General features: G+C 48.6%; 1 protein-coding gene across 1 annotated transcript in view; it reads left to right on the forward strand.

The window, feature by feature from the left end:
- The window catches only part of Rptor (regulatory associated protein of MTOR complex 1), a 231,918-nt gene that overhangs the window by 64,511 nt on the left and 141,750 nt on the right, over positions 1-25,657 (forward strand). The gene's annotated exons all lie outside the window — the stretch shown is intronic.

Raw genomic sequence — 25,657 nt, forward strand, 5'->3', positions numbered from 1 at the left:
TTGAAGGTGTGTGCCACCACCACCTGGCTAAGGATTTAATTTTACACACACACAAAAAAAAAGAGTCAGTTAGAGCGAGCTTTCCTGCCTTAAGTGTTGAGATGTAGGGGAAGAGCACGTAGCCCTCAAAGGGTGACACCTATTATGTGTTTAGCTCAATACACAGAAGGTGAGGTTCCTTTTAGGCATAGTCAGCTGCCAATTGATGTGTCTTTGTTGCTTATCTCTGGTGGCAAGGCTCCAGGTCATTCAGAGAGATTTCTGGGTGCTCATGTTTTACATTTGGGCCTTTTTTTTTTCTTTTTTCGTTTCTTTCCTTTTGAAGACAGGTTCTCAGGGCTTTGCTTTTTAGCTTGTTGTCTGAATTTCAAATCTGTGATTTCTGGTGGTTCATATTAAAAAAAAAGCGTGTAATGCAATTGGCTGTTGGTTAGGACTGGAGAGATTTCCTTAAAAGTAGCGGAGATGCCCGTGTCCCTGTGAAAGAATAGCTTCTTTGAAGGTTTGCAGGTGTCCAGCATGTCAGCTGGAGGGCCAGCACTGGAGGGGGCACACCTTTGATTCAGCTGCTCAGACGTTTGCTGGTCTTCTTCCCGCCATTGCTTGTTTGTCTAGGATGGGACGTGTCAGACCATGTCCATTCACATCCTCCAGTGTGTGCTTACACAGTGTTCCTAGAGTGCTTCAGATCGTGCGATGTTCTCAGTGACTCTCGCTGTTCTAATTGTTGTTTCCTTCTTTTAGAGAATTAGTCTATGGGGAAGTAATCATTCAGGTTACACACTTGAGATTTGAGCACATTAATAATGTGTGTGCGCGTGTGTGTGTGCACGCGCGCGTGTGCATGCCAGCCAGCCAGCTTCATTACTCACGTAGCTTGGCATGAAGGTGGGTGTTAGTTAGTTCACGCTAGCAGACAGTGGACAGAACCTTCTAAAGTGGGAACTTTGGGACAGGCTCCCTACATAGCTCTGGTCATCCTGAGACTCACTCTGTAGACTAGGCATTAAAGGGTTTGCCACCAGAGTGCACTGTAGCGCCCTGTGGGTTCAGACCTGGAGTTAAACAGTTGTGAGCTGCCGTGTGGGTGCTGGGAATTGAACCTGGGTCCTCTGGAAGAGCAGCCAGTGCTCTTCAATGCTGAGCCATCTCTCCAGCCCTCTTTTAATCTCTGCCCCAGAGCAAATCTGTTCCATGTCATTGTAAGTCAAGGCAGGTCACACTTACTGCAGTAACTGACCCAGACACGAGGACAGTAGTGTGGTCACTTGCAGGACGAGGCAGTGGAGAAGCTGCCCTGGGACAGTGGGGCAGGCTTCCGGGGTCTCTAGTGTGGAGAGCCGGTTAAAGCCCAGGTTTCAGAGACAGACCCGTGAAATCCGAGCAGAGGACTTTGAGGTGGGCAGGGTTCAAGGTTGTAGGATGCTTAGAAGAAGATGTCAGAGCAAGACACAGGCGGAGCTGCAGTTCAGCAAGAGGCCGATTGTCTTTCCCTACCCCCAGGGAGCTCTGCTACAGCCGCAAATAGCAGCTGATTTCTTCCTGGATGCCAGAGCGAATGCATTCATTTTCACATGTGCTACAAGTATCTCAGAGTTTCTTGATGTGTCCCCTTAGAAATCAGCCTGTAGTAATGTATGTCACTGGGACACCTCCGTCAAACGCAGGGATGTGCTGTAAGAACTGGGTGTGAATCGTGTCCTCTTCTGCTTAGATACCTCCTTAGGAGTGGAGGGTAGAGTAAGGAGTTCCAGCTTCAATGCAGAGCCCCCACTAGGTGCAGATTTCATGCTGCAGGAAGAGTTTTCACAGAGCTCGAGGCAATTACCCAGCTCAGATGTGTGGTGCAAGTTACATTGTCCCCAACTATAAACCAGGATTCTTTGAAACATGGCAAAGCTAAACATGCACCGCTTTACCACACTCTGGAGACCTCTTGTGCCTCTGGGGTAATAGAGACATTGACTTGCCATCTGCACCAGAGCAATGGAGTGGTCTTACATTCCAAGATGTGAGCTGGAAAGACGCTAGGCTCCACTTTCTGGATGGTCTTACATTCCAATACCTGGGCTGGAGAGACGCGAGGCTCCGGTTCCTTTCTCTTCCTCTGTGCTTCACTGCCTCACTCACAGAGGTCGCCATCTGCAGTGAGGTTGTCTCATTCGCGTTTGCTGAAATCACATCAGCTTCCACACTGATGTGTGTGGGAATAGATGGGTGTTGATCTCCATTGCAGGCTGAGCAGACCGTAGCCCACAGCGCCAGTGAGGCCTGGCACACTGCCTGTTCCTTGGTAGTGCCAAAACTCCCACATTTCCTCCTTACTTCTCTGGCTGAGGTGGTTCAGGGTCACATACTTTGATGAAGGTGAATTTGATTCAGGAAAAATTTTTTAGAGAAACCACGGTTATTTTATTTCCAGAGGCTACCAGACTGTATTGGACCATATTTTCTTGCCTGGCTGATTGAGCCCTTTCCTAAATAATTTATCAGTTTGACATTTGTGGAATATTTGTTTCTAGTTAAATTTAAGACCTTGCCTTTAGGTATATAAACTCCAGTTTTATGGGGGATTGAAGGGAGAATGCCAACTGTAGTTCAGCTGAGAATTCAGTATCGAAGCTCCCTTGTCTCATGATGAGCCTCAAGTGCAAGCTTTATTGGGAGCAGAGAGCGGAACTTTTGGGCTTTTAGGAACTCGCCCGACAGATTGGGGTGCTGGCGGTTTAGCATGAGATGCAAGCCAGGAGCTGGAGGTGGGCCCACTTGCCAGGTCTCCATTCCCTAAGGCTGGGCCCGGGAGGCGCCGTGCCTCTGCAGGGGTAGCTCCAGCTCTTCTTGTAAGCAAATCTGGAGGAATTGTTACCGCTTACTGTGGGAGGTGAGGAGCTTTGGTGCATCTGGCACAGTTGGCGGAGAGCTGAGGTGACCATTGAATGGGCCTTTTGGTCAGTACACGTGTCCCCAGAGGGGAGGATGTGCTGTACTGTGAATCCACTTTGCCAGAGGAGCCCCTTCTCATCTAGACAAGCAGGAACGGCTGCAGGTTCTGTGGTCACCATGGTCTCATGGGAGCCACATGCGGCCGCTTTCTGTGTTACACGGAGTTCTTCTTGTGTCTGTCACAGTGGACTTGTAGTGAACAAATGAAACATGTTTTTATAGATCTTACTGCCAAACAGTGGACTTGGGAACCTGATCGCTTTCTAACAAAACAAGGCTCCTGCTCTGGTTCTTTCTCTGGAGAGCCCCCATTGCTACCTTGGTGATAGGGCTGTGCTCTTGGACTGCACACACAACTCCCCCCCCCAGGTTTCTTGTTTTTTTGAGTTTGGGTTTTAGGTTTTTTGTTTTTGCTTCTCTGTGTAACAACCCTGGCTGCCCTGGAACTTTCTGTGTAGACCAGGCTGTCTTCAAACTTACAGAGATCCCCCTGCCTCTGGCTCCCCAGCACTGACACTTTTCTGTGTTGGATCTGTAAGCTTGTTCTGTGGAGGCTTAGGTATGGTGTTGCTTACAGAGCTCAGTATTTATGTGGGTTGCAGGTAGTGTTGCTGGGATCTGAACTTCTGTGCTTCCTCCTCAAGGGGGCTAGTTGCTGGCTGTCGGGAAACTTGAGGGGCCACAAATGGCTTGCTGCTCAGTGAACTATGAGTTCTAGGCTTGGAGAAAGCCCTCTCCTCCCCAGTTGCCTGCACTCCCAGAGCCCTGAGGGTAGGCTTGTAGCATTTCCTGGGCTACTACAGGTTCCTGTGGTCTCAGGCTGTAGATGCGTGTCTCTGCTCTGGGGAGCAGAATGGATGGTGCTAGTACTCCTCCCTGACCCCACCCTGGAGTTCTGTCTGGATTTACTTTGGGATGTGTTGAACACTGGTGCTGGCATGAGTCAGTGTGCTCTGCCTTACTCGGGATCTTCAGAGCCAGATATAGAAGATCTGAGAACATAGTGCACCCCCAGCTATTGATAGCACTGCTCATCTGGACACATAGTCCTGTTAAGGCGCCATCTGAACACAGCCCTGTTAGGGCGTGTCACGGTCCTTCCTTGGTGTGCTGTCCTTGTGTCATGACTGCACCATGTTCATGGTATAGTTGGCTTCCTCTTCCAGCTTCTCTCTCCTTCTCGACACGGCTGCATTCTCTGTGGAGCCAAAGGTTGGGCATCAGCCACCTGTTTGTGTTTCTGTGACAAACTGCAAATGAGGACTCCTAGCCACAGGCAGAATTGTAGCTGGCTGACTCACTGTTGACATGATTCAAAATCCTGTGTGAAGCGCTTTGTCCCTGTCCTCATTAAATTTGTAAGATGGTGTAGATGTGTCTTCGGCTGTTGTGGGGTTAACCATTGGGTTGTGATGGTTTCCCTTAGCTGCTTCCTGTCCAGATGTTAGAGTTGTACCCATGACAAGTGTTTGCCTGTGTGCTCGTTCTGCCGTTAATCATATTCCGTCCTACATCCTTCCCATCTTCTCTCCTGTTGTCTGGCAGCTTCTCCATGGGCTGTGTTCAGGGATAATTCTGATGGATGCTCTTCAGCTGAACGGCTTCTTAGTCAGCCCTGCCCACGCACTTCCTGTCTTGCCCTGTCCCCAAAGGCCATGATGTTGCAGCAGCCTTCTGGATGTGGAACTAAGATCTAAAAACCAGTTCCAGACTCACAAACCTGAGCTACCCCTGTAGCTAATAAGAGAGCTCACAGCTGCCATCAGCTCTGACTACCCATTCTTTTGAAAGGTTGTAAACATTTTGGAGGAAGGTGAATTGTGGAAATCATTTGGTTCCAGCTGTTCTGTCCCTGCTCAGAAGGAAGTGGAGTGTCCTCCACTCTCTCCCTCCCATGCCCATGCTGCATCAGACTCTGAGGCGCCGCCCTCTGTCCTCTGTGCTTGCACTGGCTGGTGCAGAAGGCAGCAAGTTTAGCAGCTGTGGGGAGAACAGGACGTGCAGACGTCTGAAGTTCCTTAGGTCTGACCAGATGGGACATTGGCATGTTGCTACTTCATTCGTTAAACTGGCATGGGCATGGTGGCTCATGCCTTATTCCCAGCACTCAGGAGGCCAGCCTGGTCTAGAGAGTGAGTCCAGGACAGCCTTATCTTGAACAAACAGAAAAGAAGGAAGCAGGAGCCAGGCTAACGTGGGGAGTAAAGCGAAGCATCGGCACACCGCGTGCGTTTGCAGCTGGTTGGCCCCAGTGCGGGCACACCCTGGAACTGTGCCTCAGAGCATTCCTGTGGACTCATCCTGCTTCCTGTCTCCTTGCCTCTGGTACTGTTGGAGAGCAAGCGCCTTTCCATCTCTGTTTTTAGTGTCCTGCTCGAGGCATGCCTCTTCTGCAGTGAAAGGGGGCTTGATTCTTTTCCTCACGAGCCTCTCGGGGACCTGTCTCCCATCACGCTTCTTCTACTGAGAAGGCCACTGTTTCTGTGTGCACAGATTTTGGCAAAGGCACTGTACTTACGGAGGACTGACACGGTAGCCCATCCAGCTCTCTGGCACCTATGCATTTCTTCCTGGGGTGGGCTTCAGAAGTGAACCATGTCTGAACCAGAGCGCTTGGTCACGTGGCCCCGAAGAACAGGTGCCAGGGCACAGCTGCAGGTGCCGACAGTCAGGAAGCAGAAGGCGTAGAAGGCTGATTTTCGGAGTGCCAAAGGGACTCCCCATATGCTCACTGCATGCCACTGTGAAAGCTGTAAAATTATTCCTTAGCTGAATGAGAAAGTGCTGATGGGGGGGAGGTGACTCATGGATCAGAGGAAATGGGTATGAACACTTCCTGTGGTGTCTGACTTCATTTTGTAGAAGCGTCATGGAGGCATCTATGCACCATGCCGCCAGGACAACTCCCTATGTGGAGGAACCCATTGGAGATGTTTTAAAACTTGGTTAAAATTAATAAAAAAATAAAAACTATATTACCTTCACTTGTTTTAGGTGTGTGTGTTGTGTGTGTGTTATGTGTGTGTGGGGTGTGTTGTGTGTAGCTGTCTTCCTTAATCACTTTCCACTTTGTTTTTTATTTATTTCAAGACAGGGTCTTCACTGAATCCGGGAAGATGGCTGAGTTCATAAGGTACTCCCTGTGCAAATGTGGAACTGATTCTAAACCCTAGGACCCATGTAAAAAGCTAGGTGTAGCTGTGTGTTCTAGACAGCAGGAGTGTGGGGGCTGGAGAGATCCTGCTTCAGGGGAATAAGGGAGACACCCGACACTCTCCTGGCATCTGTGTGCATGCATGGAAGCACACTGCACACTCATGTACGTGTGAGAACACACACAAACTCACACAGTAAACAGATGCAGGAACTTTGGCACTGTCTAAATGGCTCGACAACCTGAAAGCACTTTGCTGTGTGGCTTCCCTGTGTAGCTCTACGGTATTTAACCCTGGAAGACGGTGTTATGATGTAGCCAGCAGCCCACTTCTTTCCTTGTCTTAGCACTCTGGTTCTCTTGTGTTTTGTCTTGTCTAGGCTCAAGGTCCTGCAACTTGAAAACGTTTGCTTGAAACTTTTTGAAAAATACTCCTTTTAGGGTGAGGCTATGGGCAACAACTCATCATTTGTCTGGAAAAAATGTTTTTATTCTGTTTCTGTTTAAGTTCTGAAGGGCAATTTTGTTGCGTTTAGAATTTGACTTTTCTCAGTTTCAGGGTGTTTTCACCTGTAAAAACCCTTTGTGATGAAATGTTGCCTGTGGGTCTCAGTGTGCTTTGCTATGAGCTGTATCTAGCCCTAGGCTTGAGTCTCTGTGTTGTGGGTGTGGTGTGGGTGCGGGGACGGAGTGGTGCGGGTGTGGTACGGTCCGGTTGCGGTGCCTCCAGCACCCCTCTTGGGCAGATCTCACAGCTCCTTCCTGTGCTTTTCTTCCTTCAGTAAGATAATCTCACGTGCGGGCCATCCTGTCCGCCTTTCTTGATCTTTTCACCAGCAGTGCCTGTTCTGTGTTCACTCTTGCATGTGTTACGTCTCTTGTAAATTTAGCTCATCTCTTTTTTAAGTTGCTCTACATGTTGGTTTTTTACCCCTAAGCAGTTTTTAGATGTCATGTACATGTAGTCAGATGCAGAGCTGGAGTGTTTAGCTGGACCAGTTTAGACAGTTGTGTTCTCCTGTTTAATCAGCGCTCAGACAAGAGCATTAGAACCCATAGACAGTTCTTCTCTGCCCTTTTCTGTTTCTTCCTCCCAGTGATGTGGCACATGGTGGGCCACCTCTAAGCTACGCTCCCAGCCTGCCCGCCCTCCTTGGTCCTCCGCTGTGCACCATCCTGTTGAGTTTGCCCATCTTTGACCGTCATACAGTGGTCAGCAGCTGTTTATTCTTGGCTCTCCTCTCCTCCTCTATAGTGTTGCCTGTGTCAGCAGTTCACCTTTTCCTGTTGCCGCTGTGTAGACTCCCTCTGTGTGGATGAACCCGAATTCCTTAGTGTTCTCAGACGTGGATTTGGGTCAGTTCCACGGTGGTGTTATGAATAAAACTGCTGTTTGTGGAAAAGCCTTCATATGGGTGTAGAGTTTGAGTTCTCTGTGTAAATACTTGGCATGAGAGCACAGGTCTAGGTTGGTGGTGTGTTTTTGTCTGTGCTTTATAAGCCCATGGCATTGACAAAATGGCGGTGATTGTTTCCCCTCTGCAAAGCCAGGGGCTGGGGAGGAACCTCACCCACCACTCTCTCCTGCCCACTGGAGACTTGAGAGCACAGACACCCCTACGCCTGTTGCATTTGAATGAATGAACGAATCCTTAGGTGATGTGTGGATGTTGTTCTCACCTCAAATAGGACTCATCGTGTAGGGAGTGAATGTGGGTTGTGTTTATCAGTGTCTAGGTTGGAAGTGTGCCTACAATTGGGCGCACTGGTTAGAAAGGAAACAAAATGATGGCTGTTCCTGCCATGAGACTTTGGAACCAGAAGTGACTGGTATCTACAGACCTCTGCTCCGTCCTTGCAGACAGAGGCAAATAGAGAGGTGGCCTCCGGGGCCACATATTGCTTGGCTGCTTCTGGCCCAGTCCTGTTTAGAATTTCACCCTGGCCCTCGGGTTTCCAGCTCTCAGGGTCTGGATGGAATTCCTCAGTGACAGCAGAGCTCTGTGCAGTGTGGCTGCTGTCTGTCTTTACCACAGCTATAGGCAACTTTCTGCATTCCAGGGATGGACAGCGAGGAGGACTTAAGTGCTAGCACAAGGCACCCTGTTTTGTTGTATCCCTGTGAGGAAGACTAGAGCAGCCAGCATCAGTGCCAGTATTGGGGTTTTCTGCTCCAGGTATCTTCCCTTTCCTCCCTGAGCTGTCCTGCTGCTTTCTTGCCCACCTAGTAGGATGCAGAACCCTGGACCTTGACAGCTAGGGACTGCAGGCTGCCACAAGCTGTATTGGCTAGAGGATGGGTGCGTATGATACATGGGTGGTTCATTTCTGAGTGCGAATGGTAGATTTATAGCATTCTCTTCAGAGCATCTGGAAGTAGAAGATGCATTTTTAAGTGTTAAGCCCAGAGCAATGACAGTTTCAGTCAGCATTACGTCTTAAAAGAACAGAGTTCAGCTTTCGTGAGCTGTGGGACCTGTGTTCTGTCTGTCTTCTCTGTCACTGTTTGGAGGTCTGGCCAGTTTCTTCTGCTGGCAGAGGATGCAGTGGGCTTTCTTTCTGCCTGCTCTCTCCCAGCTGCACTGTATTCTGTAGCTCTCACCACCCAGTGCTTGCTGGGTGCTGCTCTACAGAGCCAGTGCTGTCAGAGCTGCAGGCGAGGCTCGGGAAAACTGTCCTGGAAATTGGAATTATCATTGGCACCTCTCAGTCTGTGATGGGCAACTGTCTGAGTTAACTAGAATGCATTTTTTTAAAGATTTATTTGCATGCGTGTGTGTGCATGCACTCATGAGTGTGTAACGTGTATGTATGTGTAAGTACACATGAATGCAGGTGTCCTTGGAGGCCAGAACAGACCATTGGATTCCTCTGGAGCTGGAGTTACAGGTGGCTATGAACTGTACCAGTAACCAAACTTGGGTCCTCTGTAGTAAACAGTGTTTGTTCTTACCGCTGAGCTGTCTCTCCATGCCCTGGATTGGATTTAGAATCACCATGGAAACACAGGTCTGGGTACGATTAGGTAACGGTTTCCAGGAAGACCCTCCGTGAATGTGGGTGATGCAATACCATAGGCTGTGTCCCAGTCTGAATAAAAAGGAGAAAGGAGAAAACTAGCTGAGTGTCTTTGCTTCCAGCTTCATGCTGCTGTCATCATGCCTTCCCTACCATCGTGTGTGCCCACATAGTGAGCCACGCCTTCCCTAGTGTGCTCACATAGTGAACCATGCCTTCCCTACCATTGTGTGAGCCACACCTTCCTAGTGTGTGCTCACATAGTGTGCCCACATAGTGAACCACGCCTTCCTAGTGTGTACTCACATAGTGAACCACGCCTTCCCTAGTGTATGCTCACATAGTGAATCACGCCTTCCTAGTGTGTGCTCACATAGTGAACCACGCCTTCCTAGAGTGTGCTCACATAGTGAACCACGCCTTCCCTAGTGTGTGTTCACATAGTGAACCACGCCTTCCCAGTATGTGCTCACATAGTGAACCATGTCTTCCTAGTGTGTGCTCACATAGTGAACCACGCCTTCCCTAGTGTTTACTCACATAGTGAACCACGCCTTCCCTAGTGTGTGCTCACATAGTGAACCACGCCTTCCTAGAGTGTGCTCACATAGTGAACCACGCCTTCCTAGTATGTGCTCACATAGTGAACCACGCCTTCCTAGTGTGTCCTTACATTGTGAACCACGCCTAGTTGACCTAGTTGAGGTCAGCAACTCAACTAGGGACCCTGTGCCTGACTCAGGCAGCCTTCCTAGTGTGTGCTCACATAGTGAACCACGCCTTCCCTAGTGTGTGCCCCACGTGAGCTGTAATCAGCCCTCTTTTCCTTAGGCTGCTTTAGTTTGCTATTTTGTCACAACATAAAGAAAAGTAACTAACCCATCCTCAAGCCATGCTTAACTGATCATATCTGTTGACTGAGAGCTGTCCCCTTGTTGGAGTGAGTAGGGAGGACACATGTTTAGTTTCTAGTGACCCTCTTGAGAAGAACTGTTTCTCCTGAGTCTTCTAGTATTAAAAATGTTACCATTTGGTACTGTCTGAAAGATTATCTTCTGAAGTTGGATGTGAAGATACATTTTATACTTACTGTCTCTTTGTTCTGGGACCTGGGGAAGACCTCTTGCCCTGTATCCAGTCTGTTGGAGATGGGAGAAAGGGCTGGTCATGAGGCTAGTACAGCAGCAGAATGACCAGGTGGCCACGGTTCTCCCTCTGCAAATTGTAAAGGAGGATGGGTTGACAGAGGCACCTTCCACTGACAGAGTGCACACACCAGAAGGCTGCCTGAGTCAGGCACAGGGTCCCTAGTTGAGTTGCTGACCTTCTCACATCTAGGTACATGAAGGTCTCCTTCCGACTTCACAGCTGGTAGCAGGTCTTTCCCTTTTGGAGTGGAGCCTTCCCACCCATGGCCTTCCTAGGCTCAGCCTCTTGGGCCCAGGTGCAGCTGTGGACATTGGTGTTCTTCAGGGAGACATGGAGACCCTTCACTGGGGAGCTAATTGCTGTTTGGGCATCATGTCACAGACGTGATATAAAAAGGAATTCCTTTGTGCATAGTCATTGCAATGCCTACAGTACTGTGCACGGAGTCTGTAGCAGTGGAGAGTTGGTGTCTGTGTAACATGGAAGTCTTACCTGTATTAGGTTTGGCTCTAACCTGCTTTGTTCTTGTGCACATCATAGAACAGTTGATTCTGGGTGTGCTGCCTGTGAGTGGAGGCAGGAGAATCAGGAGTTCAGGGCTATGAGACCCAGTCTCAAATGAACAAGCTAACAGAACTCCACTGTGCACCAGGCCAGTGCTCCTTGTACTCCCCCAGAATCAGCAGGTGTGTGTGAGATATGTATGTATGTATGTCTGTGTGTGAGATACATATGTATATCTGGTGTGGATGTGTGTGTGTGTGGGAGAGAGAGATATGTATGTATGTCTGTGGCGTGGATGTGTGTGAGATACGTATGTATGCATGTCTGCATGTGTTTATGTATGTGAGATGTGTATGCATGCATGGCTGTATGATATGTATGTATGTCTGTGTGTGTGAGAAGTGTATGCATCCATATCTGTGTGTGTGTGTGGTGTGTGAGATACGTATGTATGTATGTCTGCATGTGTTTGTGTATGTGAGATGTGTATGCATGCATGTCTGTGTGATATGTATGTATGTATGTATGTATGTATGTATGTATGTATGTATGTCTCTGTGTGTGTATGTCTTGTTTCTCTTTGCAAGGAAGAGTGCTCTGGATTCTGATGTCAGATTTATGAATGTGAGGTGGGGATGTTCTTGCAGGGCCTTGTGGCAGGACAGAGTGCTGTCTCGTTACTCTTGATTGTTTTTTTTCCGATTCAAAGTACTTTATTGACAGTCTTGAGTGACAGGGTGTGATCAGAAAGACAGCTGATGTTTCTGTTTGCATATCTGTAAAGAGCTCTGATTAAAGACTCGCCCCCATCCTCACCTTTGCTCCTGTGGGCTTCAGTTTGCCTTTGCCCAGAGGGATGCAGGCAGTGGAGTGGCGGTGGGTGTGCCACGCCTGGTGCCCTGACACCCTGCCTCGCCCTCGACTGCAGCGTGCATGCAGAGTTGCTGCTGGGGTGCTAATCAGCCTTGGCTGAATCCCAGGAACTACTTGGTTTGTATATTGGATCCATTACTTCTTTTTAAGATGCGACCAGTAGTTGGTTAATGTATTGTTCCCTTTTAAAAAGGGCTGATACCACAAAATAGGTTTTTTGATCAGATATTCATAATTAAGGAATCTTTGTTGAGATTCAGGAACTGTGGAGGAAATGTGGAGGAAGTGAATTTTCCTTCCTGGCTGTGCTAAGATCTCTTCATGCTCGCTGTATGAAGGTGAGGATTGGCTGAGGCCTACAGGGAAAAGTAGTGTAAATACGTAAAGGCTGCCTACTGCAGTGAGCTTTGCAGAGGTGCTCATGGTGGGGCCGGAAAGCTCAGCACAGGGGGATTTAAACAGGTGTTCCCTTGGAGTTCATTGGCTAGTTAGCCTACAGATTGCTACCAGGTCCAATGAGAGACCCGGTCTCAAAAACAAAACAAAACTGTGGTGGAGATGAGGCCATCTGATGCTAGCTGACGTCTATCCTCAGGCACATGTTTACACCACCCTCATAAGATTTCTGGGAGGGATTGTCTCCTGCCGTCATGTTAGGCACTCCAGGATAGTGGGATTCTGACTTGTACCATATTCACAGTGTTAGTGGATTTTGTTGTGTTTACCTCACTGTCCAGGATGGCTGCTGGTGCTCCAGCCTTTGCAAACTCATTCCACATTGCTAAGTAAGGACATTGGGTAGCCCAGGCCCACAGCTGTAGGAGTGTGGGTTTTGTTGAGGAGCAAGTGGATTGTTGTTAGGTGGCACTCCTGACCTATACTCCAGGCTAGCCGAGATCCTCTCCTGCACAGGGTTAGCTCTGATCACGCCACCAGTCTTGTTTGGGGACTCCATTAATGACCCTGGATTGGTAGGACTGTGCACACAGGCTGCCTAGCCCAGGTACTGGGAAGCTCGCCATCCATCCCTCTTGGAACGAGGAGCAACCACCTGGCTTTGAAAAGGACTGGGCTCCGGGTTGAAAGCATCAAGGAACATCGGGGATGGTGATGAAAATGGTCTCAGGCCAACCCAGAACGGGACCTGTATTTTACATTTCCTGATTCATGTCCCCCCAAAGCTTTTGTCTTTTTTTTTTGCCTGTAACCATGTTTATTATATTGGAAATGTTGATGACTTTATTATCATCCAGAGTAATCCTAACGGGAGGGGATTGTTGGAGGCTGGTAGACTGTGGTAGATAAGATCCATAAAGGCTGGGTTTCTTCAGATGGATGATCTTAACGGCTGCTTGACAGAGTACCGTGGCACTGGGCAGCGCTTAGCAGATCTCCTCAGAGTGAGAGAAGTCATTTCCCTGGGGAGAGGCACTGTGTGTGACCTAGAGTGGACGCCTCCCTGCTGTGAACCTGGTGTCACCTTCCTTACTCCCGTCTGTGCAGCTCAGGACCTGGTGCTCTCCTCAGAGGCCACTGCAGACAACCAGAACATGGGTCAGGGATAGCCACGGTGACTCTTGATGTTAGCAGTCATACTCCCTTTAATCTTTTATTTTTCATTTACTTTGTTTAACTAATATATAAGAACGTTATATATATTACGAGATACCATATCACATCTTGACATATACATACATGGTATAATGTTCTTTTGTTGTTGTTGTTTTGTTTGCTGGGGAGTTAGTTACTCACCACCATAGACCAGACAGGCCTTGAACTTGAAATCTTGACTTTCAAGCTAATGATTTTTAAGGTCTAACTTTTTACCAGTTGTAAGGAGAGTCCTACTGTTTATATCATATTGTAAAACACAGCCCACCTTTTAGAGGCTAAAGTCTCAACCACAAACTTCTGTTGAGTGAAATCTAGCTTCAGCCTTCACCCCAAACCCAGAGTGAACACCCCTACAGACTGGCTCAGACTGGAGCCCTGCCGAGACTGCGGCCTGGCATCTCGAGTACAGGTGCCTGAGTGGAGGAGGGTGTGGAGGCTCTCAGGGAAGGATGCTCTCAACCCCAGGTACCCCAGGGCAGGGGGACCCGGGAGACGTGCTCTCCCGTCCACAGAGCTGGGAACAGATGATGGCCTGGCCCACACAACTCTTCATCTTCTGTGGTGGAAGTCAGCAGCGTGGCGGGGCCAGGAAGCTGGTGCGCAGAGACTCCAGGCTTATGCCGAAGCCAGCCACACACACACTGAAAGTTGTCCAGGCTGTCACTGATGTGTGCGTGATGCTGAGAATGGTTTTCCCGTCTCAGTGGTGTACTGCCCTTTGCAGGCATGCGGCCTGCCTTGCACCAGGAGCTCTGTGTTTTGCAAGCTTTCAGAACTTTCTCTTCACTTCTGAGATAGGGCAAGGTAACCCTAAAGCTGTGTTATTCCTAGCCTTGCACTCCTCCCCACGCTGGGGACGTTGTAGGTTTTACTTGAGAGGACTCTTGGTCTGTGTAAAGCACTTTAATGGTTTTTCCTTGGTCCTAGCACAAAGCCTGAACTCTTAAAGTAGGGTAAAGCTTGCTTTTTATCTGGTCCTGCTCCCTGCTCCTGCTTTCCTTTCTCACAGTCCACCTAGACACAGCCTAACTTGGGGAAAGGGTGTTCTTGCCCTTTCCCCAAGCTGTGTTGGGCTGGTCTCCCCGACCTCTTTAAAAAACAAACAAAACGAAACACCGAAGCCAGGTGTGGAGGTGCACACGTTTGATCCCAGCACTCAGGAGGAAGAGGCAGGTGACTCACTGAGTTCTAGGCCATCCTGGTCTGCAGAGTGATTTTCAGGAGAGGCAGGGCTACACAGAGACACTGTCTCAGTGAGTAAGTGTCTGCCTCACTTGGTCCATGATGGGCATATCCCTGACTGAGGGCACGAAAGAATGGCTGTGCTGCCCTCTAATCAAACACTTGGATCACTTCCTGTAAAACCCCAGGTGCTCAGCCGATCCTGTTGCATCAGTTGTAGGCTTACCTGGTCGATGTATCTCTGTGTAGCTTTGTAGACCAGGCTGGCCTCAAACTCACAGAGATCCATCTGCCTCTGCCTCCTGAGTGCAGGATTAAAGGCGTGCGCTATCACCACCTGGTGACACTGTTTTATATTGCATGTCATATCCAGGGAGAGTTAGTGACCTACCAAAGACTAGGTTCCAACCAGATGTGTACCAACCAGATGACCTACAAGACCCCATGTCACAGATAGGAGGTGAGCCCTCTGTGGTTGTCACTATGCACAGGGTACCGCACTCTCAGCCTAGCGAGTGAGTTAAGTGGTCTCCTCATGCCTACTGTGTTTGAGTTTTAACTCAGTCTCCTGTTGTAACACAACAGAAAGGCTGGCTAAGCAGCATGCTTAACACACTCTGTGTGCCCCGAGGGCTGCATGTTTGTGATAACTCAGTTGGTCGTATGATGTGGCCTCACCTGCTGGAGTTTTGCCCCTGTGGGTTGGGGCTGGGTTTGTTATGTTTTCAAAGAACCAGTTAATGTTGGTTAGTAAGATGTGGTCCTCAGACACCGGCATTGAGTAGCTGGGTTTGTTTTTTATTAGAATCAATAGCTCTTAGGAGAAGAGCATCATTAAGGGTGACCTGAACACACCTGTGTTATCTGGCCTAGAGGTTCCAAGTGTCTCGGTGCACCCTCTACCCCGTTGGGAGAGTGTCTCTTTTTAGTGGTTTCTTTATACTATTCATGGCCAGCTGTGACCCCAGGCTGGTGACAGTGGGCAGGGAACAGCTTGTGTCTGCCTTGCTCCCACAGTGTGCCTACTAAGAGCAGGCTGTGGCGCAGTTGCTGGTGCCATGGAGGCGAGGGCCTGAACATAGCTTAGAAACCAACTTTTAACATAATAAGATCAGCACTGCATGGCTTGCTATACCTTTGTGAGGTTCAGTTTTATTGCATCCATTTTATTGGGTATCAAGGTGACTAAATGATAGTAAGAAAAAAAACATAGCAATAGTTTTTCCTGTTAGCACTGTAGGGGAGACTAAGTTCACACAAATGATGGCTGCTTGTTAAATGCGGTGAGTGATTCACATGCTGCATCATCACTGTGAGTCTGGCAGATTGTTAAACGAGTCCAGTCATCATCCCGGGAGCCAGTGATGACCGCCTAACTTGAGTCCTTGAGAAGAAGTGCTTACCTGGATCATCCTGTGGATTCACATTACTTTCCACACTGTGACTCAGTCTGCAGACTGAATTCAGACTGCTGCCCTGTGCCACTGTGGAGCCAGACGTGGCTGACTTCACCGTGTGGTCACAGTTATCTCATGTCTGGAGTGGAGCTTTCTTACAGACCTTAGACTTGGTTTCCTCTTCTGCCTGTGTGCTGTGTCTCTCATAGACAAGCTCATTTAGAGGGTGAGATATAGGGTCTCATTCTGTAACCTAAGCTGGACTCAAACTCTTGGGAATCCTCCTGTCTCAGTCTCCTGAGTGCTGAGATTCAGGTGTGGGTTGTTATGCCTGGCATGAGTCTTTTGTTTTCTTTTGTATTTCAGTTTGTGGATCCCTCCCCCTCCTTTGTTTTCAGTATAATGGTGATAACAACAATACATATTAGTATTGTTATTGTTATTTTATAGAATTGGAATGACAACCACGGTGTTGGGCATGCTGGATAATTATATATTATATATTTCATCTATTAAATGTTAGAAGAGATTTGTACATTGTTAGTATTTCCACCTGCCCTGTGTGTAATTGCTTCAGGTGTATCTATCTTTCTTATGTTCCAGTGCTCCTCTTTCTTTCTTTCTCTTTCTTTCTTTCTTTCTTTCTTTCTTTCTTTCTTTCTTTCTTTCTTTCTTTCTTTCTTTCGTTCGTTCGTTTTTGTTTTTACCAGACAGGGTTTCTCTGTATTGTTTTGGAGGCTATCGGTCCAGCTCGGCCTCCCGAGTGCTGGGATTAAAGGCGTGCGCCACCACCGCCCGGCTCCAGTGCTCCTTTTTCTATGGGTCATTTTTACATGCTTTTCCTGGGGACCTTAGCATTCCTATTTAGAGCTGGATGCTCCGCCAGCATCAACTGCTGTCCTGCACTGGCCCACAAGGATGCTAGGAACATTCTACACTCAAGTTCCTGGTGTTAGGGTGTTTCCAAAGTGAATCATAGTGTCACTGGTCACTAAGGTACTTGGTAGTTTCTCCACCTGTGCATGGTGGCAAGCATGTGACTATGTATTTTTAGTTGCTGTCAATTTTTTCCCCCCCAGGATACCATCCTGTGCCATTTTGTAGTCCCTCCGTAGTATGTAGAGAACCCTCATGGGGAACCCAGAGTTTCTGACTCCCATGTGCTACTGCACGTATCCCCTAACCCTGTTTTTTTTTTTTTCCTCAGTATAAAGTTGACTCCACATACTTTTACTGTGAGTTGTTATTTTGGGTGATAGCTCCATCTCCATGTGTTCATATCTGCTTCTGGCTGTGGACACTTGGTTTTTCGAGACAGGGTTTCTCTGTATTGTTTTGCAGGTTGGCTTGGAACTGGTTCTGTAGACCAGGCTGGCCTTGAACTCACAGAGATCCACCTACCTCTGCCTCCTGAGTGCTAGAATTAAAGGCATGCACTACCAACGCCCGGCTGTGAACACTTTTCTAGTAGTGACAGGAAGAGAAACCACCTTGAGAACGGACCTCTCAGTATAATAAAGTCTGCCTTGACTCAAACCTTTATATCTCTTCTTGACATCAGAACTGACAAGCACTGTATATGTCTTAGACCACATGTCTCAATGTGTTGATGCAGAGCCAGGCACGGTGGCACACACTCTTAATCCCTCACTCAATGTGGCAGGGGCAGGCGGATCCCAAGTTCCAGGTTGGTCCGAGCGATATCGTGAGACCCTGTATTAACAAAACAAGAAAAAATGTAGTTACTACAGAGATATGGTTTAGCGCAAAATTTATTTTGAGTGTATGTTGCCTAGATGTGGTGTCAGTGCTCGCCTCACAAGAACACACACAGCTCATCCTCACAGCAGCCCCTCAGCTGGCACTGAGGTTCCCAGTTCATAGTTGGGACTGTGGAGTGAAGAAAAGAACTGGGCTCACGGCTCTGAATGAGGCCACGTGTCTACTAATTAGGAATTGGTCTTGCTTGGCTGCTACGGAGTCAGACTGCTGCATTTGAGATTCTTAAATGTAACTTATTTTGAATCTTGAGCGAAATTTATTTTAACCTTAAAAGCGGGGCCGTAAGGGCTAAAATCACATGGCTTATTGCACCTGCCAATTCTGGTTGGTTCTCATGAGTGCTCCTCTGTACTTGAAGCTCAGCAAAGAGGAACATCTGGCATCTTAGCCTCTGTCTCCTAAGTTGCCTTTCTGTGGGCTATTCTGTGGACAAGGCCTGTGGTCCTGCTTCTTCCAAAAACCTCAGGACAGACAGTCTCTGAAAGTGGGGCGTGTCAAGTGTCCCCCTGCCGTGAACCCCCCCCCGGGGGGGGGCCTTTCCTCAGAGCCTTGTGTGGATCCCTGTGCAGCCCTTGCTTTTCTCTTCCTGTTCGTTTCTCCCAGCATGGTGACTGTCACTCCCTGAGCATGCTGTCGCCTCTCCTGAGGTGTCAGCTACTTTCTCTGAACTGCTGTCTGTAGACTAAGCTCCATCTATGCTGTTTTTCCTTTGTGCGTGTGTTGTGTTTTCTGCACTGCTGGTACTTAACTGTGGATGGAGTGGGGTTGGGTGCCCATTTCTATTGTCTCTTACGCTCACCACCCCATGTCAGTGGCACTAGGCAGTTGTCACACTCCTCATTCATGCATAGTGCAGCCCCCAAGTTACCACTGTTTTAGAAGACAGGAAAGCAGGATGTCAGTGCAGGTCCTGTGGGTGCTTTGAGACTGTTACCGTCTTCAGAACACCTAGAGGTGCAGATCTGCCTTCCTGTGTTCATGTTCTAGTGTCCGCACAGACACTCAAAGTGAGGTCTGAGTGAGCACAGCTACTGTGGCTTCCTGAAGCTTCAGGGTTACCACTCTGTTCACATTAGGCAGTTCCCCTACTCAGCACCCTGTGCTTCCAGATTAAGGGAGTTTCAGATCTGATGTCAAGTCACTGTGTGCAGTCCTCACTGTGCTCTTGGCTCCTAGCATTGAGTTTTGAAAGTTATAACTTTATGGTGATTGTAGGTGTGCTTGGGATTTTTAGTATGTATAAGTCAGTGTGTTCGACATGTGTGTTCAGAGAAGTGGAATTCAGAAGGGTACACCAGATTAGAGGAACATCTGGTTGGAAGCAGCAGGTGAATCCTAAAGCCCCTGAAAACACAGGATTGCAAATCAGGAGAAGACAGAATGTAGGAAAAGCATGTAAAGGGCAGAGGAGAGAACTTGTGTCCACCACGAGCAGAAGCAGGGGGCTTGGGATGCGTTTGTTTCCAGGTACCTAGAAGCCTGCCAGCCTTGGCACTAAGCACTCACTAACCCAGTAAGTGCTGAGCGTGTGCCAAGCCCTACTTGGAGGGTTTATATGTTAACTTCTTCAGTCTTCACAAAGGCAGTGCTTTTCTTATGCCTTTCCCCCCTCCAGTGTCACAGTGTCCGGACAGTTTGCTAAGATTGCAAAGCTACCATTGGGGCGGGGTGTCACCTGGCTCTAAGTTGGCACGCTCACCCATTCTACCTGCTCTCACCCAGGATCAGCAGCAGTGTGTATTGTTACAGGATGGGATAGTTAAACAGTTGGCAGTCAGGGTTCTGTTTTCTTGACTTTTCTCTCGTGATGAGACAGCTGCTATAGCTCCACACATTTAATTCTCTTCTGCTTATTAGATTTCACAGTGCTTCTCCCCTCTCCCCTCCCCTCCCCATTGGTTAGCACATGGTATCCCAGGTAACAGGCACAGGATTACACTGGAATGAGGGCAGGAGCACAGATCAGAGGGAGCATGGCTTAGGTTGGAGGCTCCTGGGGAAGGCTGATGGTAGTGAGTGGCAGGTATTGCTAACCAAGAGCTCTGTGAGAGCATTGTTAGTCATCAGTGGCCTTGGAATCCTGCACCAGAAGACAGGTCTGAGAAGGCAGGTGGCAGATGCTGTCTTGCTTCTGGATGGGGATTGCATGTTTGGTGTCCTAGAGGCACAGAGCACAGGGGCAGGCTGCGTGGAAGTGGTCAGATCACATGTGGGTGGGATTGCCAGGCAGTCGGTCCTTTTGTTATGATTGTTCCTTCTTCCCACTTGCACAACCCACGAACTCTGTGTTAGTCCACCCTGATGCTGTCAGCGTGGTGAGCAGTAAAGCCCTAAGACTTGAACCAGGCTTTTGACTTTGAAGTTGCCCTGTCATGTGTGTGTTGTAGATTTCCTGTCTTGCTGCAGGGAGCATCAGCATTGTAACACAATAGAGGAGTGGCAAGAGAAAGGGGTGTTAAGAATTGAACCCCCAGACTCATGCCATTGGCCACCCTCATGCCTAAGAAAGCTTGGCCGTAGGCTTCCACCTCACTCACAGGTAGGCTGCTCAGGTGTTCAGTGAGAGAGTCTCCAGGTTGAGTGGTGGGTAGGTCACTGGCCTGAGCTGAGCTGAGGGCTTCCATGGAGGTAGCTCTTTGTCTTGTCTTGGGTGTACATGCTACTTTCCTAGAGCTCTCCACCATGCAGAGTGCAGCAGCAAAGGGTGGAGGTGTGCCTGGAGAAGGAGCTCACACACACACACACACACACACACACACACACACACACACACACACACACACACACACACACACAGAGCAGAAGGAGGACACCCTGGTACTTCTGGAAGCAAGTCTTTCTCAGCAATCACATCAAATGAAACATATAGGCAAATGAAACCCAAAATGATGAGGGAACTGTTGCTTCTGAACTTAGGTGTTCTAAAGGCTGGGTCGTGTCGAGTACTTCTAAAAACAACTTAGCTTCTCTCCGCCCATTCAGAGTTCAGGGGCTCAGACTGCAGAGACATCTGGGCAGACCAAGCAGGTCAGGTGGAGGGAGGTAGCCCAGGGATTCGGGAGATGCTGGTCCATTTTTTTGTAGTGTGATCAGCTGCTTTGTTTGGTGAACAGTTTTTGTGTCCAGCAGCATCACCCACATCCCAGGATGCTGACTCAGCTGTCCCAAGCTGGGTTGGGCCTTGTTACTGTGGTTCTTATCTCTGTCCAGCAGCCTGAAGAACTCTGGCTGCAGTTCACATTGCAGAAACCAAGGGCTTCTTTTTTTGTTTGGTTTTCTGTGAAGGGATTGAAGTAGAAGACCAGTCTTGTGATGGCATCAGGGAAAAGTGCGCACAAAACAGCATCTCCATGGGAGCCTTTAAAGGGAAATTAAATGTTCTAATGGAAGGACATAGTGCCTGAGTTACATAATGCCTGCCCTACATTCTTCCTGATAAAAAGTTAACCCCAAGGTTTTATGAGGACTGGTAGAGCACTCAGCTAATTGAAGGCAAAGGGTTGTTAATAAAGTACATGTAGTCTAGACACAACTTATCCACTCACTCAAGTGACATATATATCCAGAGACAGGCGCTAACGGGCGTGTGTGTGTGTGTGTGTGTGTGTGTGTGTGTGTGTGTGTGTGTGTGTGTGTGTGTGTGTGTTTGCCAGGTGCTTGCTCTAAAGCAGTCCTCCCCTGTGCCTGCTCCTGCAGGCTTTCCTGGCTCTTCACTGCAGACAGTGTGGCTCATGCAGGGTCCTGTCCTTTACGTGGCCACTGCTTGAGGCTGGAGAGCTGAGATGAGGAAGTGTCTTGAGTAGTGTGTGAACTGGTTGCTCTGGTACAAGTGTGGGCCTCACTCACAGTACATGGGCTTGGAGCAGAGATGAGTGTCTGAGCACTAAGTCATCTGCGGAGGAACCTGGGAATAGTGACAAAGGGCTTGCTTCATTGCTCTGTCTAGCTTAGCCAAACTGATTTCTTACAAACCACTCTCAACAATACGGAAATGGAGAGGCTCTGAGCCCCTGGTTCATTCAGCCCCCCCCCAAGTACAAAGGCTAGTGCCACTACACCAGATGGGCTATTTATTTGGAGGGAGTGAGGGAAGGGAAATACAGGAAGGAAGAAAGAGAGAAACACAGGAAGGAAGACAAAGGAGGGAAGAGACAGGCAGACACCAGACAAAGACAGGGTTCATTCTCACAGTCCTGGTTGCTCCCTGAGGGTCTACAGAGGAAGAATGCCCTGTTGCCACTGCTGCACGGGATTTCCTGGGCCCAACTTGAGGTTTTGTCAACTGGAGACTCACTGAACAGAGCCCTGTCCTCTTTCTCTTCCCCTTGTGGCTGTGGTTCTTCTTCAGGCACATCACAGGGCTCACGCATTGTTGGAGGCAACTTCCGCCTACACCATGGCAGCCTTGCCTTCCTCCACAACACCATGTTGGCCTATTCTCTTGTCCCTGTGAGAACAGGAGTAAGAGCAGCGAAGAAGGATATGACATGGCGTGCAGAATCCCATCCCAGCAGCCCTTTCTAGATATGGAGGGAGCTACGTGGTGTCACCCAGGCGGGTGACTGTCCGCAGACCGTCACTGGGAAGAAAATGGAGTCCAGAGCACCAGACTGTCTTTGGATTCTCCTAGGTTACTCTTTGCTGTATTCTTTTCCTATGTTGCAGGTTCCAAAATCCCATGACTGAGCATTGGCTTTTCAGGAGGTACACCTGATGTGCCAGGTGGTGCTTTAGAGACCTGTTTTGTCATTTTGTGCGCTCAGTGTAAATGCCCGTAAATTCCCAAACTACTGGATGCTTCTTCACCTGACACTGTGTTTTTCACACACACACAGCCATTATCCAGGCGTCCTCATTTTGAAACAAAACCTTATGTGGTGTGGTGACATTTAATTTACTGTTTCTCATTTCAAAGCCCTTAAAAATATTAATTAATTCCTGTCAACCCCCAGGAGGCACATTATTAATATCCAAAGTGCCTTTCATGCTGGTCCATTAATGTGTCCTCTCAGTGTGATAGGTAAGAAATGAGGTTGAATCTTTTTTATTTTTAATTTTTTTTTTGGAATTACACAAGATACGACCTTGCTAGAGCCAAGGCCAGAAATAACAAATCCCTAATTTGATTATGACTTTGAGTGTGCCTTAGGAAAACAACACTGCTTTTGGGGTGCAGTGTCTGAGGCAACGGGAGAGTTTTCTGTAGAGCTGTGATGTTACGAACCCAGTTGATAGCTGTGCACAGGCGCACGGAGTCGAGAAAAACTGCTGCAACAGAGGAGAGTGAGCGAGCGGTCTGCAGGGAGCAGGGGCACCCAGCGTTTCCACCCGAGACTCTTCAGCCACCGAAGGGCCCCATGGCCCCATGGGAGCCTGGACCCTGTGTAGCGGATGAGCATTGCTCCTGGAGCAGTGCTGGGCTCCTTCCCGAGGCTCTCTTCCTTTATGTGGTGTCCCCTCCGTCCCTCCCTCCATCCATTTTTAAGGCAGGGTCCTGGCTGTCATGGAAGAAGGTCAGTAGATCAGGCTGGTCTCACACTCACAAAGATCCACCCACCTCTGCAGCGGCCCCCCCCCCTCACTCACTCACTCACTCACTCACTCACTCACTCACTCACTCACTCACTCACTCGGCCTGGCTTTGCAGGAGGTGGGTATATCTAGGTATTTCTGTAGTTTGCCACAGGGCATAAGAGAGCCCTAGTGCTGTTGTGCCAGCTGAGTTGGTGGCCCTGCCCTCCTTCCCACTGCTCTTGAGAGCTGAAGCCCTGTGCACCACCAGAAGTAGGGGGAAGCAGCTGCCAGGCCATGTGCTAAGCAGAGCATGCAACAGAGATCCTGGCCGCAGCTTGGCAATTTAAAGAGAGAGTAAAGCAATTTAAAAAAAAAAAAAAAAGCAAAAGCCATTTTTAGATGGGAAATACACAATGTTTCTGGATCCTGTATGGTGCTTTGTTTTTGAATGTTTTAAATGTTAGCGAACAAAAAACAAAAGCTGCTGAGAGGCATTGGATGATTGAAATTGCTAAATTAAACTAACCTATTTATATTTAAAATGTCTTTTCTTCAAAATGGAAGTCAGAAAATATATTGCATTGGGGGAAATGATTCGCTTTTGTTTCCACAAGAAACAAATAAAACAACAACAACAAAAAAACCCTGTGGATTTCTTCAAAATTAATAAAAACCAGATTTGACTATGGTAGACTTCCTGAAAAATCTTGGCTACAGACATGAAGGAAAAATAAAATAAGAAAACAAGAAATACTGCAAGACAGGTGATGTATGCAGTGATTCTTTTGTATGGGAACAGCTCTGAGACTGGGTTAGACACGATAAATGGGTGATTGCAGAGCCTCGTGCCTGCAGCCTGGCCTGGTCTCCTCTAGTAGCACGACAGCCACTGCTGCTCATAGACCCCTTTCAAGTGCTCAGTGGCCGGGCCCCTCCCAAGAGGCCTGCCTCTGTGTGCAGCAAGCACTGAGGAGCCTACTTGGATTTTGTTGTTGTTGTTGTTGTAGTTTCAGCTGTTTTAGGCACTATGTGGATTTACGTTCTGGGCGTTGGATACCAAGCTTAATGATTATCTAAATTACTCTATTAAAATCTGATTGATCAGAGAAGTAGAACAGAAACAACCAGTGACCTCCTCTCTCTCCTTCTTCAACCCCAAAGACCTTGAATTTTTCAAGCCCCTCCCTACCACTTCCTGTTGTCTAGTGTTCTGGGTCCTTTAAAAACCTGTGTGGCTGATTTTAGTCAGCTAGTAGCTAGCTCCACCCTCCGGTTCAAGGTAAACTTTATTGGCAGTCTTGGGAGTGTCAAGAACATCTACGACAGTGTTGAGAATAGCAGTGTCACTCAGGACACAAGGAAACTCAGAGATGAGCCGAGGGTGACTCCACCATCCTTAGCTCTTGGGAAAACGGGGGCCGTGAACACTGGCTCTACCACTGTGTGCTCCCCGACAGGCTCTGCACTGCCCAGGACCCAAGGGCCCCTCCCATAGCACTTCACAGCCTGCTGCTGACATTCGCTTGTGTCACTTTGAGGTCAGATAGCATCTCATCATTTTGATTTGTTCCTTTACTAATTATAGTAATTAATGTCACTAACAATCTGGTGTCACTGAGCATCCTAGCTGTTAGTAGTATGTCATTCAAGCTGTAGAGAGGGCAAGTACAGGCTCTGGACTGAAGGACGCACCCTGAATTGTAAGTATTGATAGTGCGACATGCCCTACAGAGCGGCTCAGGAGAGGCCAGGCTGTGCAAACATGCAGAAGCCATGGCTGGAGGCCTCCCAGGCAGTGATGCCCCCTGCCTAGGCCTGCATCAGCATCCCTGCCCTCCATATTACACTCCTCGGGGGACCCTTTCCTTTGGAAGCTTCAGCCTTGTTTGAGTGGAGCCTCTCCGAGTGTGGGTGTCAGGGAGTTGGGCATGGGCTCGGGACCTTCACTGTGGGTTAGCTTTCCTGCAGGCCCGAGTTAGTGATACCGTCCATTTTGTTTTATGAGCTGTACTCTGGTCTTGTGAGGAAGCCTTGAGAGAAGCTGCACTGACCCCCGTGTGGGCTTTGTGTGGCACAGGGGCCGCCTCCCGAAGCTTCCGCACACTCCACGGACTACATGGCTCCCTGAGCTGTCAGTTCATTTCTCTTTAACAACTAACTGGTGGAGTCTGTTGTTGACTTAGTTGTTTGCAGTAGTGACTTCAGCCTCTGTCATGGCTCGATGTTGACTGAAGTAGTCTGCTAAGCGGTCTTGGAAGGACTGTGTGTGTGGCTCAGTGAAGTGCCGGTCAATTGCCATCTCAGAAACTCCGAGGGCTCTCCTCAAATGCTTCTCAAGTTCGGAACCTGCAAAGTGGTCCGTTCACTTTCATGTGGTTTTCTCCAGAGACTCCACGCTAGGACTGGAGAGGGACTTTGCCTTTAGTGACTCAGCTCCTGGTCCACGAGTCTCTTCCTACTGTCTTTAAAGGCCACAGCTGTGATTTTTCCCTGTCACAGAAGGTTGACTGTTTCTTAACTTGTAGTT

The sequence above is a fragment of the Mesocricetus auratus genome, unplaced genomic scaffold (genome assembly GCF_017639785.1).
Source record: "Mesocricetus auratus isolate SY011 unplaced genomic scaffold, BCM_Maur_2.0 Super-Scaffold_100007, whole genome shotgun sequence".
NCBI classification, from domain to species: domain Eukaryota; kingdom Metazoa; phylum Chordata; class Mammalia; order Rodentia; family Cricetidae; genus Mesocricetus; species Mesocricetus auratus.